Below are 19,595 nucleotides of genomic sequence, written 5' to 3'. Positions count from 1 at the left end.
ACGACTGAGTGCCAATTAGTGCCCCTTTCAAAATTCTTTGACCAATGTATTCCAATAGTTTTCTTTGACCTTTTTTATGATGACGTCTAATTATTATTGACTAGTCAACCTTTTATTTTCAACCCTATACATTTAGTCCCTTTGCATGCCTGAGGTGATTGCTTTAGTGCATGCATTAGCACCTCTTAGGGTTTGAAATGTTCAGTGAAGCTTGATTAAAGATCATTAATGTGCTGTATTGGAATGATGGCTAATTTATTGTCTTGAGTCCCTTTTAATGATCTAGTCATTATTAGCCGTTATTTCATCATGATGTGACTTTATTGCTTCACAACAACAACCCTCGTTTCCCGTACGAATCGTGAGTGGATGACGACTATCATTATTACGAAGCATTTATTATCCTAGTGATTAGTGTCCCCACATATTAAAAGAGAAGGAGAGGTCACCTTCATTTCGAATTCTTATCTTCCTTACGATTTCTTGCGATTTTTTTGTTGGACTTTTGTAGTGGCTGAGAAGGGAAAATCTTCACAAGCACTGAAGGATGGTCCTAAAGAGCGTCAAACTAGAAATGCTATGATCAAAGTGACTTTAAAACATATACGAGATCTCCCTTGCAAGGAAGATAACTTCATTTGTTAGTCTACTGATGTCGACTTTCCTTTAGTCCTTGAGGATTATGAATGGACCTTTGTTTGGCCTGAAGGAGAAGGCGATGAATACACGAATCCTGACGGTACTTTTAGGTTTCCTTTGGAAAGGGGTGTAGTAACACTTTCTCATGTAAAGTTTGATAGCCACGTCGCTCCGTCAGACGCTTGGGTTGGATGGTTTAAGGAAACCATGTTAAATTCAATCGTCGTGGATAAATTAAAAGACGCAGGGATATATGGTGCCATGTGCATTTCTACTTGATTGAAGTTTGAAAAGGGTATCTCCAGTCTTGTTAGACTCACTAGTCGTTGGTGTAGTGATACCCATATTTTGTATTTTTTTCTAGGGTAACTTAACGATAACACTTGAAGAAGACTTCATACTAATGGGTATTCTTATTATTGGGATTATTGGGAAAGGTGATTTGGCCCTCAATGCTTGAGAAATTGCCATAAGAGACCTTTTTCTAGAGGCTTAATCTTTTTCAAAGATTAACCTTGACCCTTATCTAAATCCCCGAATTAAGTCGACAAGTCCAAAAAAGGAAAATTTTGCAGGATAGGTGAGACATTTTTTAGGGCAAGGGGTTAACAACCAATTCATTAACGGCGGTTATAGATCTTCTCACAAATTAGAAACTTTGATATCATACTGGTTATCTCGCCATGTTATAAAGTGCGAACCACAGGAGAAAGTTCAGCCATTCCTGTTCCCTTTGGCCATAAAGCTTGTGGCGAGGTTGTGCTTTCCTTTGGGCGTCATCTTTTGTGGAAACTTATATTGATATCTTGACACTCTTGAGAATGTTTTGAAGATGACGTGCGGCAATTTCTTAGTATACTTTCTACTTCACACAAGTGTCATTCAAATCAGATATGGAGCACTTCAGTTCTACGGCACCTAGACTTGTGTTTTTCCTACCTACGATAAAGGCTAGGAATTTGCTAAAGAATGGACTAGAAACTAAGGTGGATGTGCCTTTTGATGTTCTTCGTGCTTGACGATGGTTTAGGGGAAAGTCTGCCACGGATACTACTATGGTGATGGATTCTTTATAATACATTCGTTTTAGGCCTTACACTAGTATTCCCAATCAAGTCCTACATTTTCTCAAAGGAAAAATGTCAATCTCATCTTAACAGAAGCTCCACATTGGTTACCTAGTCAAATCATGGCGTTTATGAGCTCTACTCCCAACTTTATCATTAGTTATCTTTGGGGGCATTGGGGAGTCCTAGAATATAACCTTGATCATTGTGTCCGCCAATGTTCTTTTGACTAAGAAGTGCTATGTTGTTGTGGCAATCCTTTTTTTGCTGTTGACGTGTTTTATTATTTTATCGAGCATTCTGAATTCAAGGTACGTTCTGGAGACTCCATTTTTCCTAGAATATCAAGCGTCCTTATTATGTCCATTCTGACTATCAGTTAATTTTGTCGTGAGACTCTTGATAAAATTTTCAAATAGAGAAAGAAATTAAAAAGAAGGTGAAAGCACCCTCGATCCATGGGTGCGGATCCATTTTTTTTTGGTATTTGGGCGTCGCCACATAGTTTTACAGTCTAAGAATTGGATTATGACTCTAAATAGATAAATAATATTGATCTACGAAAAAGAAACTAGGGGTCTGGGGATCACGTTATGGGATTGGAAGGTATTAGGCACCAATCCCACTCGGCAAATGCCGGTCTCTACTTTTTCCAAATATTACATTGCTAAAAAAGTGACTTAAATAATAAAATAAATAGAAAACTAGTTTACTTGGGTAATCGTGACGTTTGATTCCCTCATAAAGCGTTCCTCATGTGAGTCTTCCTATTTTTATTTTCGTCATTAGATCCACTTTCAATTTTCGAGATAAGGTATTCTTTTCCTAAATTTGAATATTTTTTTGGATGTTCTGGGTGTATTAAAGGTTATGAGGATTTCTGAATTTTTTTTTTAGTAAAAAATGGGATTTGGGTATTAGGTAGGGAGGTAGGACTTCAGATTTAGGATTTTGGGAAGGTTGGAGAGAGTTTTTGGCCTTTCTTTCCTAGGGTTTTTCTTAACCTGCGAAATTAGGCTGTGGAGGCTCCTTTTTATAGAGTTTTTTTTTTGGAAATTTTTCAGTTTGACTAGGTTTTTTCAAGATAAGATTAAGTTGTTTAATTAGGGTTTAATTAGGTATCTTGAATTAGAATTTTAATTTTTACGCACAATGAATATTTTTAAATTTTTTGGAGAGCCCCCCTAATTATATTTTTAATTCTTTGGGATCACAGATTGAGGGGTCATTTAATAAATATTATGTGGGCCCCACTTAAGTAAGTGGGTCACCATTTAAAATTTGACCCGTGAGATTAATTAATTAGTTTTAACTATTTAAAAATTTAAATTTATTAAGATTTCACTATGTTTATTAATTTTTTAATTATTAATTTCAAAATTTTAAATTTTTAGGTTGGAAAATTATCGCTTTGGCCTTAAAGAGGGCTTTTGAGTTGAGACGTCAATTTTTGACGTTTTGAGATGTTTAGAAATCAATTTTTCATAAAGAATTTAATGGGAGTATCGGTTTGTATCACTTATGGGTTTTTGGCTTGAAATGATCATGGACCCTATGAGGGGTATTTTTGTAATTTTGTCAAATTTAGTGAAAATTGATGAAATAGTTTATTTGATTTTAATTTGCTATTTTATATGTTTGAAAGGATTTTCCTAAGCATAACATAGGCTCTAGGGATGTTTTGATGTTAGGGGTATTTTGATAATTTGATCATTTTTTAGTGAATCTTCTCGTAAAACTTTTTTTTGTCCTAAGAATAATGATTTCTAGGTTTTGAGTTATATTTTTCTAACGTAGCATGGTTTTTAAAGTTTTGCTTGCTTGAAATACCTCATCCGAATTTCTGAAACATATCTAGTAACAAATGAAAAATATTGGAATATTCATCCTCATTAGGAACCGTCGCAATCAAGTTGACGAGTTGATTAATCAAGCGAGTGCAAAAATGGGATGTCTACAGGAGGGTTGTCCAAATTTAGATAGACTCCAAATCCAGTTCGAAAGGTGTTGAAGGGACCCACAGGGTGCCTAACGGACTCTTTATTTTGAATAGGTGTCTAGTGGTTCCAATGGGTTTCATACCTATTGAGTTTCTTAATCTATTTACAAATGGATGTAACTTTTGAAATTGTTCTCTATTTATAGAGATCAATTCTGTTAAAAAAAGTATAATAAATGTAACACCCCGTGTTTTTTAACTCGTATCTCGAAGAGATTAGATAGTATTAATTCGAAGAATATTCTAAAAAGAAAACTTAGAATCAAGTACTCGGATTATGCTATGTTCATTTTTGTTAAAAATCAACTTCGCCATTAGTTTCAAAATGATCGTAATATACACTTTAGCCTGTAAACAAGTTTGAATTCAAGTTCCGATGAAAAAATTAACAAATTCTCGAATTTCGTGTCAAGGGGGACCCAAAATAGAAAATTTTCGTTAAAGGGAGAATCAGAAATATTATACCACACCATTAGGACAGCAACAAAAAATTATTCGAAATGGTATACTCATTTGTCATTTTTCGAGTCTGAATAGTTAAGTTATGATCGAAACTAGAAATGATAGGAAAATTACAAGCATGCCCTCAGCTTGTTATAAAAGAAAACAAACTTTCTTTCATTCTCATTTGTTTTCCTTTTCTCTAAAGAACTCAAACATCAGCCCTTTTCTCAAATCTAGGGTTCTCCTCTCTTCACCTCAAGATTCGTTGAGAAGGAAGGACCGTTGAACCCTGACGAAGAAGACAAAGTTGTCGGCTACGACGATAGCTACAACCTCATCCTCCTTGTTAACCCATTCACGTTCGTTTTCCTCACCCTCCATAAAAAATCAGCAAGTAAATTAGGGTATCATCAAACTCGGAGCTTCACCTCGTTAGTAGAGATTCATCTTCTAGTATAGAAGTAAATGAGAGTGCCGTCGTTGAGGGAGTTGCAAACCCTCGCTCACTTCGCACCAAATTCAACCCAACATTGAATTTTTTACCACCAACCTTGATTATTGTGCGAGTTCATCACTTTCAACCTCCACAAACTAAGTAGGGGACTTTCAATTCCTATTGGTAACTTTAGATTTCGCAATGTGCATTTAAGTTTTACAAAACTTGTTAGTTATTTGTAAATAGTAGAAATATTTGTTAAATTTTCAATCCATGATTAGGATTAGAGATTTGATGTTGTTTTATCAATTATAAATGTTAAATTTGTGGGTGGCTCGAAGGGTTTGAAGAATGGAAGAAGAATCCGAAAATACGATCGAAAAACCCAAAATTCGCGAGAGTGTTCAGTGCTGTCGGAGGAGCTGTCGGTCCCATCGACACTTGTCGAAGGCCATTCTGTTAGTTCCACCGACACAAACATACTTTTGCCACCGACAGCCACCAATAGAACTGTCTTGAAAACAGCTTTCGACTTTGAGCTATGTTCCTCATGACTTGTACATGATTTCCCACCCTTTATTTCATTAAAAACATTTAAGTAAATGTCCTATTTAGTAGTAGTTCTTTAATGAAATTAAGATTTTATCCCTCATTTTAGAACAATGGAAATGGTTTCGAGATCCAAATCTCAAAGGATCAAAATCCAAATTTTGGTTTCAAGAACAAAACGTAGATTTCGACGTTTTCGGCAAATTTTCAAAATGTAATAATTTTCGTGTTACCTTGAATTAAACTATGAATTTATATGGTGTCAAATCTCATGCTTGAGGCTTTCATTTCTAAAAACCCATTTTCAATTTCGAGAACTTTTAAAAATTGAGTTTCCGACACTTAACCAAATTTTCACCAGCTTTCCTTGTTTTTAACATCTTTGGTCCTGTGAATCACCGAGACCTCGTTTTGAATAAACCTTGATGGTTTTCTATGGAAAGACCAAAAATGACTTTGAAATATTGAAAATGAATGGTTTGATTTGAAAAGACGAAAAGTGAGAATGTCGAGAGAATGAAAAAGGGGATGATCGGTAAAATGTCAGAGTCACACCCAAGGGGTGATGTCTGCATTTTACATTGCATGTTGTTTGTAGGTTGGTGAAAGGATATCCAAGTTATTAATGAAAGGGTTGCATGTTTATTTAAGATTATGTTAGTGCGTGCGCTGAGTACTGTTATTTATTTTAGGCCGGGGGGCCACAGTTGCATGGTAGGAACTGGATATCCATTCTCAATCCTGTTCTATTAATTTCTCTTTTGTTTTAAATGAAAAAAATAATACATATATACATATATATATATATATATATATATATATATATATATATATATATATATGTAGCTATTTTGTGAGCTGTTAAAGGGTCTGTGAATGCCTGAAGGGATAATGCGTCACATCATCCGGAGGGGTGCACTATCCTAGGATGTACGGTAGGGACCACTAAGCTCATATGTGGTATGGGACGCATATGAGAGTGGACTCACAATCAGAATCCGGGTTCATTCCTTTCTTATCTTTTCTAGTGAACGTGTATTGTAAAGGTGTCGTATATGAGTGGAGTGTTATTTTAGGAGTCATGTGCACGCCTGATAGGCATAGACGAAGATGATTGGTCAGTGATCACTAACATTCTAGTAGTAGTCGAACGTTCTGACACATCGAAAAGAAACCTATTGCTTACGGTCACGTGAAACAGCCCGCCTAAGCCGGACAAATGGTCACCAGTGTGGTAAGCGCAGTGACTGACCACAAAATCAGGAACTAAAAGCCAGATTTATGTTGTAACATCATATCCCGATTGGGAGCGATCCAGTCGTAAATCCCAATGCTCAAATTCCATTACTCCACCACTTGTACTATGTATCTGTTGTTATATTTACAATTATAAACTGAAAAACATGTATATTATTTCAATGTTGTCAGCTGTATATGCATAAAATAGAAAATGTATAATGATTATGGATGATTGATGCTATGTCTAACTTTTAAACTGTTTAGTTGCTTATCCCTGGCTATATGTACCAGTTAATCGTAGTTTTAATTATAAAAACTTGAATATTTTGAAATGATGCAATATGATTATTCGATCACGTTAGGTGAGATTATTAGTAGGAATTGTTTATGGACCTACTTGGTAACCATTATTACTCACCCTTTCTTTTCATTGTTTTAGTTGCAGAGCCTGTGCTTGGGGAGGCGAGTGTTGAATCATCAATCAAGGAGCATCTGGTTGTTCAGATCGACGACCAATGTCCATTACCCGGTGAGCATTGGGATTACTTCCCTTAGGAGCTTGTTCTCGTAGGAGGTGTACATAGTGTTTTGGGTCGAGTGATAGGGCTATGTTAAAGTGAGGATAAACTTTTGTAATCCTGTATATCTTTATTCCTTTTTGCGCAACTTTGACCTCACTTATGATGTTCAAAATTTTTTTCGTCTTCCGCTTCTTATTCATTGTTGGTATGTTGCTTTATATAGGATTGTTTGGATTTGGTTTATCAGGTTATGAGTTCCGTGAAACGCTAACATAAATAGAGGAGAGAGACTATGCCGAAATTTCAAGGTGCTACCTAGTGCCTCAAGGTGGCCTTGGGATTTGTGTTAGCATTTGGCGAGGTGTCACAAATGGTATCAGAGCTCATTAGTAGTTTCGTATTGGGATTACGAACTCTTCCGTGTCTAAAGTCCATAGAGCTTGGTAAGATTAAGATAGGATCTTAGGTTCGTTCAGTTAGTAATGAAAAATGGTGTTCATTACTAAATTCTTAATTAAGATATCGATTATCTCTTCCATAAGAACGACCTTAGCATTATGATAATAAATGCCTTATTACTGATGAACATAAATGAGATGAGTGGACGGGGCAGAGGTAGAGGCTAAGGGAAAGGTTGAACTATAGTAGAAACGGGTCAGGCATCGGATCAAACCCTTGATCCGATAGCCCAGCTGACTTCATTTATGGGATAGATGACAGAGTCCTAGAACAAGTTTAGGGAAGAGATACTCAAGTCACAAGCTAGACTAGCAGAGGAGGTGGCTGAGTTGAGGGAGCGCCAGGCTTCTTCACAAGAAACCGACCCTATTCCACCCCAGGAGCCACGGCCACAGGTTGTACTATTGAAGACTGCGAGAACTCCTCCACCCCAGGCACAGCCAGACCTAGGAATGTGGCTATAGAAATTCCAACGACTACGTCCACCTAGGTTTGGAGGTTCTTCCAACCCGGCTGAGGTCAAGGAGTGGGTTTTGAGGACCCGAGAGATTTTGAGCACTATGTAGTGCCCGAGAGACCAGTGGGTACCGGTGGCTGCATTTCAGTTTGTTGGGGATGCCAGCCATTGGTGGCATTCCGAGAGGAATGTTTTGGGGGATGAACTTTTTGAGTGGTCCAATTTTAAGAAGATGTTCTTAGAACGATTTATATCTAAGACGATCTGAGAGATTAAACATCAGGAGTTTTCAAGTTTGGTGCAAGGAAACCTATCTGTTACAGACTACGAGCTGAGATTTACTAGGTAATCACGATACGCACCCGAGCTCATTCCGATCGATCTGCAGAAAGCTTGTAGATTTTTCAGAGGACTACGACCCTACCTAAGGGCCAGGATGTCAATGATCGAGACCACCAGCTACAGAGACACAATGAGTAGAGCTCAGAGGGTGGAGCGGGAGGATATGGAGTTACAAACTTCGAGGGGGCAGATTAGTCGACCCCAAACTTCATGTCCTCCTAGGGCTGATCTGGCAAAGAGGCTAATATTTTTGAGATCGAGTGCCTCTGAACCCACGTATTCGCAGTATCAAGTTCCTGCACCATCAAGTTATAGACCAGTTGGGGCTTTAGTGAGGCCAACAGGGCCAAGGGGACCAACCAGACAGATTCCGAGACCACCTGTCCCCCAGAGACCTATACAGACGGGACCATTGGCATGTTTTGGGTATGGACAGACTAAACACATAAGGAGAAACCCCTCATCACAGCAACAGTCGGAGGTGATTCCTAGACCCTAGGATAGAGTTTATCATCTGACTCAGGAGGAGATACCAGTTTCAGACGAGATGTTAGAAGGTACAATTTTGATTTCCAACATTAAGATTCGAGTTTTGTTTGATACCAGTTCGTGTAGATCATATATTTCCACTGAGATTGCACGGTAGCTAGAATTAGAGATTTCTGACACGGGCCGGTTAATGAACCTATCTACACCGTTGGAAGATCGACAGATAACTCAGAAATTATGTCGGAACTGTGTAATTAGGATAGAGGACCAAAAGATGAGTACTGACCTCATGAAATTAGATTGTTCTGACTTTGATGTCATTTTGGGGATGGATTGGCTAGTGCAGAACCATGCCCACATCGATTGTTTCACGAGGTCAGCAGTCCTTAGACGGCCAGGATATCCAAAAGTCAAAGTTAGAGGATCCAAGTATAGAAGGGACGATCCTTTATACAACCAGTTGTGAACTTTGAGTATATTGGAACTATAAACATCGACGGATATGGTAGAGGTAGTCAGGAAATTGGGGGATGTTTTTCCAGAAGAGTTACGGGGTTTGCCTCCATGTCGTGAGATAGAATTTTCTATCGATTTGGTACCCAACACAAGGCCTATCTCCATCGCACCATAGCGAATGGCCTCGGTAGAAACCTGAGAGTTGAAAACGGAGATTGATGAGCTCACTAACTTGGGGTTTATTCGACTGAGTTCCTCACCCTGGGGAGCACCGATTTTGTTTGTCAAGAAGAAGGATGGGTCACTCCGTTTATGTATTGACTATCGAAGGTTAAATCAAGTGACCATCAAGAATAAGTACCCCCTTCCGTGCATCGACTATCTGTTTGACCAACTGTAGGGTGTCCAATACTTCTCTAAAATCAATTTGTGATCTGGGTGCCACCAGTTGAGGATTCGGGAGGTGGATATTTCGAAGACTACATTTCAGACCAGGCTAGGGCACTTTGAGTATCTAGTGATGCCTTTCGATCTGACGAATGCACTGGCAATATTTATGGATTTGATGTACTGGATATTTTGGGAGCACATCGACAAGTTTGTCATTGTGTTCATAGATGACATCCTAATCTACTCTAAGTCGAGGGAGGACCACGAGAAACACCTCAGGATTACATTATAGATTCTACGAGAGCATAAGCTATATGCTAAGTTTAGCAAGTGTGAATTCTAGCTCTAGAAGGTAAAGTTCCTAGGACCCGTGGTATCCAATGAAGGGATAGCAGTAGACTCTTTTAAGGATGAAGCCATGTTGATGTGGAAATAGCCGAAGACAGTGACCGATATTAAGAATTTTCTTGGGATGGTCGACTACTATAGAAGATTTATTAAGGGATTCTCCACTCTTGCAGCACCGTTGACGAGACTGACGCAGAAAGATGTCTGATTTGAATGGAATGAAAAATGCGAGACTGCATTCCAAGAATTGAAAAAAAGGTTATCGACCACTCTAGTTTTAGTATCACCAACTTCGGGTGAAAGTTTGGCGATATTTGTAGATCCTTTTGGGATTGGTTTGAGAGCTGTATTGATGCAGTGCGGGAAGGTAGTGGCATACGAATCGAGGAAGTTGAAAAATCATGAGAAGAATTACCCCGTTCATGACCTGGAGTTGGCAGATATAGTGTTCGCACTACGTATTTGGAGACATTACTTATACGGAGAGAAGTTTGAAGTATTCTCCGATCATAAAAGTCTCAAGTACATATTCTCACAACGAGAATTAAATATGAGACAATTGAAATTACAGGCTTTGACAATGTATAGACCTAGAGGGGGGGTGAATAGGACTATTTAAAAATTCTTCTAAATGTGAACACTTAAGTGTGGCTGAATTTTTTAAAAAGTTCGTTCTATTGATACATTCATCAAATCATTCATGGAACAAAAGATTTATGCAAGCTATGATCAATCATGATATACATTCGGTAGTACTGTCGGTGGAGCGTTCAAGAGTCATTGGTGGGACCGATGAGAATTATAACGGTGGAACCGACAGAACTATGCTTCTACCACCGAAGGATGATTTCTCAATTAGTTTTGGCGGTGGGACCGACAAGATGTTCATCGATGGAACCGATGACTAATCTGTCGGTGGGACCGACAAGTTAGAGCTTCTGCCACCGATAGAAGATTTTCCATTTTGATCTGTCGATGGATGACGGTGGATTCGATAGGTTGTCCATCGGTGGAACCGATGACTATTCTGTTGGTGGAACCGACAGGTTAGAGCTTCTACCACCGATAAAAATTTTCTCATTTTGTTCTATTGGTGGCTGACGGTGGATCCTTCACTCCTATCGATAGCTTCTGTTTCCCTTGAGATAGAGCTGATTTTTAGATGACCTTAGAACACTCACAAGATACTTCGATAATAACGTGTTCTGATGCCCCACGGGTGAAGATGTCCCTTGTCCTTGATTGATTTTGATACATTATGGATTTGTCGTTGATGTAATGCATACGAACAATGTCTTCCAGTGGTTACAACATGACAACATACGACTAAACTTGGAATTGACAAAACATGGTACTAACAATCTCCCCCTTTGTCAATTACAAGACAAAACCAATCCTAGACTATCAACTGTGAACCATTTGTAAGAGCAATCAATTACATGTAGAACCCAACAAGATCTTTACACAAGATATACAAATATAGAGTAGTAAGACTCTTAAAAGATTATAGATACATTTTCAGATATTGTGAGACAGTAGATATCTCCCCCTTACTCCGTGCATTGTTCATATATACCTGCATTAAAACACTTGTTCACAGGTGGGATACCTTCTCTCCCTTTTTGTCAGTTGTTGACAAAAAGGCGAACCACCCAAAAGCCAACACACAATGAAACCAAATAACAAGATATACAACAGGATGAACAGAGACAGAGATGCACAACAGTGAATATGCCAAGAATGAAGAGGCATACATCAGTGAGAAGGGAAAAAGAAATCACGAAATTAACCATATATTCATTATAAACAGTACAAGTTACGGAGGATAGATGAATACAAGTTATAACAGAAGCAACTCAACAAAACACAACTGAATAACAAAACAACGGGCAAATATAACTATAAAGACTAAGCACTGCTTGAGCTGTCATCGGAGGTGGCATGCCCGGGTACACAAGCTCGAATAAGAATCTTGAGGTACTAATTCATCTTCTTAAGGTACGATTCCAGACGAGTTTGCCCTTGTACCATGTGGAGCTGGCCTACTTCCAGAGCAGCTAACCGAGACTCAAGATCGGAGAGGGCAGCTAGAGTTAGAGCGGGTACGTCCGAAGGAGGTGGAGTGGGTACGTCCGGAGGAGGTGGAATGGAGGCTCGACGGGCTGGACGAGGTGGGGGAGGTACAACGGGAAGGGCAATCCGCATCTTGGAGAGGGTGGCGACTGTGAAAAGTTCTTTATGAATTACTGGGCTTGTGTCTATCGGAAGGCCACAGAAAACTACCAATTGAGAGATGAGATGGCCATATGGTAGGTTACCGGACGTGCGACCAGAGCGGGTAAAATCGACAATCGTATGGAGGAGATAGGTGGCAAGGCACATGGCTTGTCCGGTGGCAACACAATACAGAGTATCAGCCATGTGCATCGCAACATCAATTTTGTTCCCGGCACACAGATAGAGATTGATGTAAATAATTTGTGGAGAAGTCTATATCGCGTAAGGAGATCCATGCCCCGAATAGCACTATCCTTGATCCACTGGATGTCCCAGTGACCACAGAGTACATCTATGTAAGCGTTGTGATGAGTCCCTAGGTCAGAAATGGGATCAGGATGGCCAACATAAGTGCATGTGATTTCTAGAATGGAGGCAATGTTGCCGACAGTAACATGGGTGCTGATATGATTGGGCGTGCCGAAGGCCACCACGTCAAGGGAAGGAGGGAAGTCGCGAGAGTCCACAAAGCTGGCATATAAGCGACAAACTCGGGAAGGAAAGACATCGCCTCCAAGGTCCAGAAGTGCCTCCCACCCTATTTGATGAAGTAAGTCAGGGATGCCAAATGGGTACACGACTGCGATGTCAACGTGGCGTTCACAGACAATTGGGCGGTCTCGAAGGGACTGCAATCGCTCTATATATTGGTGCTGATCATCATCAATGCCTATATCTGAAGTAGGAGGATGGTGAGAACCCTATGGAGGTGGCAGATCAACGACCTCTTCATCATTGTCTTCGTCGTCAACGGAAGAGGACAAGAAGGAGGAAGGACGAGCAGATGATGTAGAAGCACGCTTGCTTCTAACATTTCTTTGGGCCGGTGGTGGTCTCTCTTGACGACAGTGAGCCATGAGATCGATGATTAACCCAACAAAGATCAGAGCAAGGAGAACAAAGAGAATTATCATGGTGGCGAGTGACAAGAGAGAAAAGGCAGAGAGAGACGAAGGAAGAGGGAGAGATGAAGCAATGAAAGAGTGAAGGAAAATGAAAAGGCACGAAGAGAAAATGGGGAAAAGGGTTTAAAACCACGAATCGTGTGCTGTAGGTTGGACCGTCAAATTCTGTCGATGCCACCGACATCTGTCGATGAGTAATCTGGCACACATGTACACAGGCACTCTTGCATGATGTCGGGAAAGCCCTGCTCATAAAGAGCAGACCCCAATGGATTTCCAAAGGTGATCAAACCTTAGGGAATCTAATGGCTTAGTGAGAATATCAGCAAGTTGACTTTCAGTCGGTACATATTCCAGTCTAATTATGTGTTCTTCAACAAGTTCACGAATGAAGTGATGTCGAATATCAATGTGTTTAGTGCGAGAGTGTTGGATCGGATTCTTCAAGATATTGATGGCATTGGTGTTATCACATAAGAGACTCATCGTATCTTGAGATATCCCATAGTCTGCGAGCATCTGTTTCATCCATAGAAGTCGCACACAGCAACTTCCAGCTGCAATGTACTCAGCCTCAACGGTGGAAAGGGATATGGAACTTTGCTTCTTACTATGCCAGGCAACTAAATAGTTCCCTATGTAGAAACAACCTCCACTAGTAGATTTTTTATCATCCATGTTATCGGCCCAATCAGCATCTGAGTACCCGACTATGATGGACGAGGAATCAAACAGATACCAAAGACCATTTTCGGTAGTACCGGTGATGTACCTGATAATTCTCTTAACAGCTAGGAGATGAGATTCCTTAGGATCGGCTTGAAAATGGGCACATGTTCCTATACTGTAAGAGATGTTGGGCCTATTGGCTGTAAGATAGAGAAGACTACCAATCATACTCATGTAGAGATGCTCATCTACACTCTTACATAAAGGATCTTTAAAGAGTTTAAGAGTGGTGCTCATAGGAGTATGGTGAGTTTAACCAGACTTTAAACCAAATTGATCTACCAAGTCTTGAGCATATTTAGTCTGGGAAATGAACATGCCATTCTCGAGTTGTTTAATTTGCAATCCCAAAAAGAAGCTGAGTTCACCAACCATTCTCATTTCGAATTCAGATTGCATAAGGTGGGCGAATTTGTTAGCCAATCCTTCAGCAGTAGACCCGAACACAATGTCGTCCACATAGATTTGAGCAACAAGAGTGTGACCATCAACCTTTTGAACAAACAGCATTTTATCAATGCTCCCCCTTACAAATTTATGACTGAGCAAAAACTGAGTCAGTCTTTCATACCAGGCACGGGGGGCTTGTTTGAGGCCGTAGAGAACTTTTTTCAGTTTGAAGACTTGGTGAGGATGTTTGGGATCAACAAAGCCATTTGGTTGTTCAACATATACTTCCTCATCTAAGAGGCCATTAAGAAAGGCACTCTTAACATCCATTTGAAATAGTTTGAATTTCATCACACATGCAATGGACATCAAAATTTGAATTGACTCAAGTCGTGTTATCGGGGCGAAGGTTTCATCAAAGTCAATCCCCTCAATTTGAGAGTATCTCTGAGCAACCAGACGAGCTTTATTTTGGACAACATTGCCAAGTTCATCAGATTTGTTCTTATAAATCCATTTTGTCCCGATGACATTTTTATCAGATGGCCTCGGTACAAGATGCCACACCTGATTTCGATGAAATTGAAGAAGTTCGTCTTGCATGGCTTGGACGCAGTATTCATCATGGAGGGCTTCATCAATATTTTTGGGCTTCAACTTGGATGTGAAGTAGAGATGACTATTCAATGTCTCAAGTTGTCGTCGGGTTTTTACTCCGATGTGAGGATCTCCAAGGATTTGACTGGCGGGATGATCCTTGACAACAGGTAGTGTTTTTGGAACCTGAGACGTTGGGGGTGGTAAGGATGTAGGAGGGAATACTCCCTCGTCCTCACCTTCAGCGTCAGAGGGACCATTCTCCTTAATGGGTTGATCATCGATCACCACATTTATGGATTCTTGAATTGCGGAGGTCCCCTGATTAAAAACTCGAAAAGCTCGACTGTTCGAAGAGTATCCCAGAAAAATTGCTTGGTCGCTTTTCGAATCAAACTTCCCCAAATGTTCCCGATCTCTAAGGATATAACACTTACTACCGAATACCTTGAGTGCTTGACACTTGGAGTTTTGTTGTTCCATAGTTCATATGCTGTTTTGTTTAGGCCTGCTCGAAGATATACTCGATTGATGATGTGACAGGCAGTGTTTACAGCTTCGGCCCACAGACTTTTAGGAAGATTCATACTATGTAGCATGACTGTGGCCATTTCTTGAAGAATGCGATTATTTCTCTCAGCAATTCCATTCTGCTGAGGGGTCTTCGGAGCTGAAAATTCATGTCGAATTCCATGTTCATCGCAGAATTGTGTGAATCGACTATCATCAAATTCTCCACCGTGATCACTTCTTATTCTACCAATAACAGATTCTTTTTCTGTTTGGATACGCTTTATAATCTTTTTGAATTCATCAAAAGTATCAGATTTCTCTCTTAAAAACATGACCCAGGTGAATCTAGAGTAATCATCAACGATTACCAAAAAATGTCTCTTTCCACCTAGACTTTGTACTTTAGTGGGACCCACAAGGTTCATGTGTAAAAGTGCTAGGGGTTTTGAGGTTGCAAGAGTGGTTGTCTTTTTGTGGGTACTTCAAATTTGTTTATCAATTTGATACTCCCCACAGACATCTCCTGCTTGTTTTCCCAATTTGGGTAATCCTCTGACTAAGCCTTTTGAGGCAAGTCAAAACAAGTTCTTGTAGTGAACGTGACTTAGACGTTGATGCCATAACTGGACTTCATCAATTTGAGCCATATTGCTTACAGTGGTCTCTCCTGAGTTTTCGATAACATAACAATTATTAGAAGTGTGAAGATATCTCATGATAATTTTTCCAGTCGGGGTAGAGATCTCACAAACTTCACAATTGAAGCTCACTCGGCGATCTTTGTCCTAAATTTGGGATATGTTAAGAAGGTTATGTTTCAAACCATCTACACACAATACATTTTCTACTGTGGGCAATCCACGACCACTAACAGTTCCTTTCCCAATAATCCTAACGGTGCTTCCATCACCAAAAGTGACTGACCCTCCGTCAAAATCAATCAAGTGGCTAAATTGACTTCGGTCACCCGTCATGTGTCGGGCACAACCGCTATCAAGGTACCATTACGAAAAATTTCCAGCCTTGAGGGCTGTGTGAATTACAAGGCACTTGTTATTCCCATTTTTGACTTTCCATTGTAGAGTCGTCTTGGGTGGTTGAGGATTATATTTAGGAGGGGACTTCTCCTTAATCGGTAAGCTCTTCTTAGGGGACCTACCCTTCTTGGGTGATTTTGAAGGAGAATTTTTCTTTGGATACCTTCTTCCACCTTGATTTCCTCTACTTGATTCAGCAATTGTTTTAGCTTTTAGGTTCTGGTAAGCAATATGTTTGAAGAGTTCTCCAATATTGTTCCTTTGTTTGGGAGGAGATGAATTCTTTGCTCCCTTCCATTTTGGAGACTTTTCTTTCTTTGCTTTTTCGACTTTATTTAACAGTGGATTCTTTCCCTCATCATGCTTCTTTTTTTCAACTGATAAAGATTTACCAATAGAGATTTGTGAGGTTGTGTGGTAGATGGTTCTGTACTCGATACATTAAAATTTCATGTGACTCGTTCCACAACAGAAATTGCATGTGATAGTTTTCTTGGAGTCTTTCTTAGTGTTTGATGACTCTCCATGCACAAACACAGTAGGAGATGGAGGTGGTGTAGAAGTATACCTATCATAGCCTAATCCTCCTTTATCTCCATAGGATTTTTGCACTCCTAGAAGTTTTTGTAACTCCAAGCTTCCTTGAGTGTAGTTATACTCAAGTCTAGTTTTCTGTTTTTGTAGTTCGTTGATGTCAAACTTAAGAACTTTGTTTTCATCACAAAGATTTACTAATTCTAAGTTCTAACGAGTTATTGTGGAATTAGCCATCGAAAAGAAATTCTTGAGTTGTTGAAGATTTTTTGCCATCTCATCTTTCTCAATCAAGACTATCTCCAATGTAGAGAGTAAGCTGGACTGTCTTTCTAAGGCTGTTGAGAGTTGGATCTTAATATCTTCTAATTCAAGGCCTATGGAGAGTTTTTCCTCGCAGACTTGTTTATATTGGGCATGCCACTGTTCCTTTTGGAGTTTTTCTTGACTATATTTTTTAATTAGTTTTACATGACTAACAAACAGTTGGTCAAATGTAGATTGAAGCTCAAGTTCATCACTGTCCTCATCTTCTCCTTCTTTATTAGATGAAAAAGTGACTAAGGAGTGATTCTGACTTTCACAGTCCAGTTCCCCTTCTATTTCATCTCCATCCTGAATACAGACCGTGGTGGCAGCCATAAGGATCCGAAGAGTATCTTGGTCTTTAGCATCTGAAATAGAACCTAGCTCTTCTTCATCTTCTGACTCATCAGAGTCATCCCATGTGGCCTTAGCAGCCATTGTTGTGCCCTTAGTCTTAGGTCTAGAGAGACCTTTGGATTTGGGTTTAGTGGGGCACACATTTGAGTAGTGACCATGACCACCACATGTGTAACACTCAATATCTTCCCTTGGTTTAGACACAGTTCTACCTATAGGCGCATGTCTATCTATCAGATGATTACGTTTACTAGTGTTACCAGGTCCTTTTCTTTTGAAGAACATTTGAAACTTTGAAGCTAACAAGGCTAAGTCTTCCTCATCCGATTCAGTATCCTTATCCTCTTCAATCAAAATCTTCTTATGATCATGGGAGGAGGATTGAGACTCGATACAAGATGTTCGCTTGGATGTGGACTTCGAAGAGGATGTCTTTAGGACCTGAGTTTTCCCTTTTGAGGGAGGGCCTTCGAGATGGAGTTCGAAGGTAGTGAGAGACCCCATAAGTTCCTCAAGGGTCATTGTTTCCACATCTCGGTATTCCTCAATTGAGGTAATCTTAGAGGCAAATCTCTTAGGCAGGGATCTTAGGATTTTTGCACAAATCCTACATTGAGGGACAGTATTCCTTACATAAAACATAGAGTTGCAAATGTCACTTAGATGTGTGTAGAACTCTTGGACAGTTTCGCTTTCCTCTATTTTAATATTTTCAAATTGAGTGCGAAGGAGTTGAAGTTTAGATTTTTTCACTATACTCGTGCCTTTGTGAGCAACCTCTAGAATTTTCCATGCTTTCTTGGCCGACTGACACGTGCATATCCGTCGATACTCATCATCAAAAATGGCGCTCGTAATGGCATTAAGAGCCTTGTAATTGTTGCTACTGTCTATTTTATCATGTTCTGTCCATTTTCTTGATGGTCTCGGAACAGAGGTAGTGATACCATCTACCTCGATGATGTCAACGGGAGGTTCTCAACCTTCCTCAATCATGTCTCACACATCCCTACTTAGAGAGTTGATGTGTATATCATCATTTTATTCTTCCAGAAGACATACTTGATGCCTTTGAACATAGGTGGACGAGCCGATGACCATTTATCAGCTCTAGACATGATGCAAAGCCACGGATCACTCAGGGTTGTTAGACCTTTCTAGAGTAACCCGCTCTAATACCAATTGAAATTACAGGCTTTGACAATGTATAGACCTAGAGGGGGGGGGTGAATAGGACTATTAAAAAAATCTTCTAAATGTGAACACTTAAGTGTGGCTGAATTTTTTAATGAGTTCGTTCTATTGATACATTCATCAAATCATTCATGGAACAAAAGATTTATGCAAGCTATGATTAATCATGATATACATTCAGATTTGCATGAAGATAAGGAAATTAGAGAGGAACATGAGACACGCAATTTATAGTAGTTCAGCAACTGTGCCTACGTCCACTCCCAAGAGAACTCCAATCGATGGTTCTTTGGTGTTTACTAAAACTGAGATTTTTGGTTCACCTTAAACCACATAAAATTTTTTGGAGGTTAATTCTGCAACCCTAAGATTGAGTGAACCACATCCACTCAAAATGTCTGAATTTTATACTTCGGGAACTCAGTAACCTTTATCACTCAACTTGAGTCCGCAACTCAATCAAGTGCTTGATTTTGAAGGAGAAATCAAGTAAACTGTTACAAGAGTATTTTTGAAATTTAAAACAAAACAATCAAACTCACAATTATGACGATTGAGGTGAGTTTGTTATTCTTCGGTTCTTCACTACTTCCCTTATCTATGGCTCCTCGCCTAGCTCAATGTTAGAATGTAAATGCTTGAAGGATAAAGTAAGCGAAGCTTGATCAACCTAGATGAAGTAGCTTGATGTGCATGGTTTCGACTTCACCTCACGATTCTTCTAACTTTGTTAAGCCTTTTGAAATGTACTTATTCGCTGGGGCTTAACTCAGAAGATGTTGATCAGAAAATAATGAAGCCTAGAGCTTTTCTTTTATAAAAATTACTCTTAACGGCTTCCTGTCGGTGGCACTTGAATCCTGTCGGTGGCACCGACCAAACATAATGGTCAAAAATCTTACCGTTGAGAGGAGGATGTAA

The 19,595-nt window shown here is 39.6% G+C and overlaps 1 pseudogene; it reads right to left on the bottom strand.

Annotated features, from left to right (window-relative positions):
• Nucleotides 1–13,266: 13,266 nt before the first annotated feature.
• On the bottom strand, nucleotides 13,267–13,983 carry LOC147396349 (secreted RxLR effector protein 161 pseudogene; annotated as a pseudogene).
• Between the last annotated feature and the right edge of the window lie 5,612 nt (nucleotides 13,984–19,595).

This window comes from Akebia trifoliata, chromosome 8 (assembly GCF_017979445.1).
Source record: "Akebia trifoliata isolate Shusen 1 chromosome 8, ASM1797944v1, whole genome shotgun sequence".
Classification (NCBI taxonomy): Eukaryota; Viridiplantae; Streptophyta; class Magnoliopsida; order Ranunculales; family Lardizabalaceae; genus Akebia; species Akebia trifoliata.
This window is presented reverse-complemented; position numbering and strand designations above follow the sequence as displayed.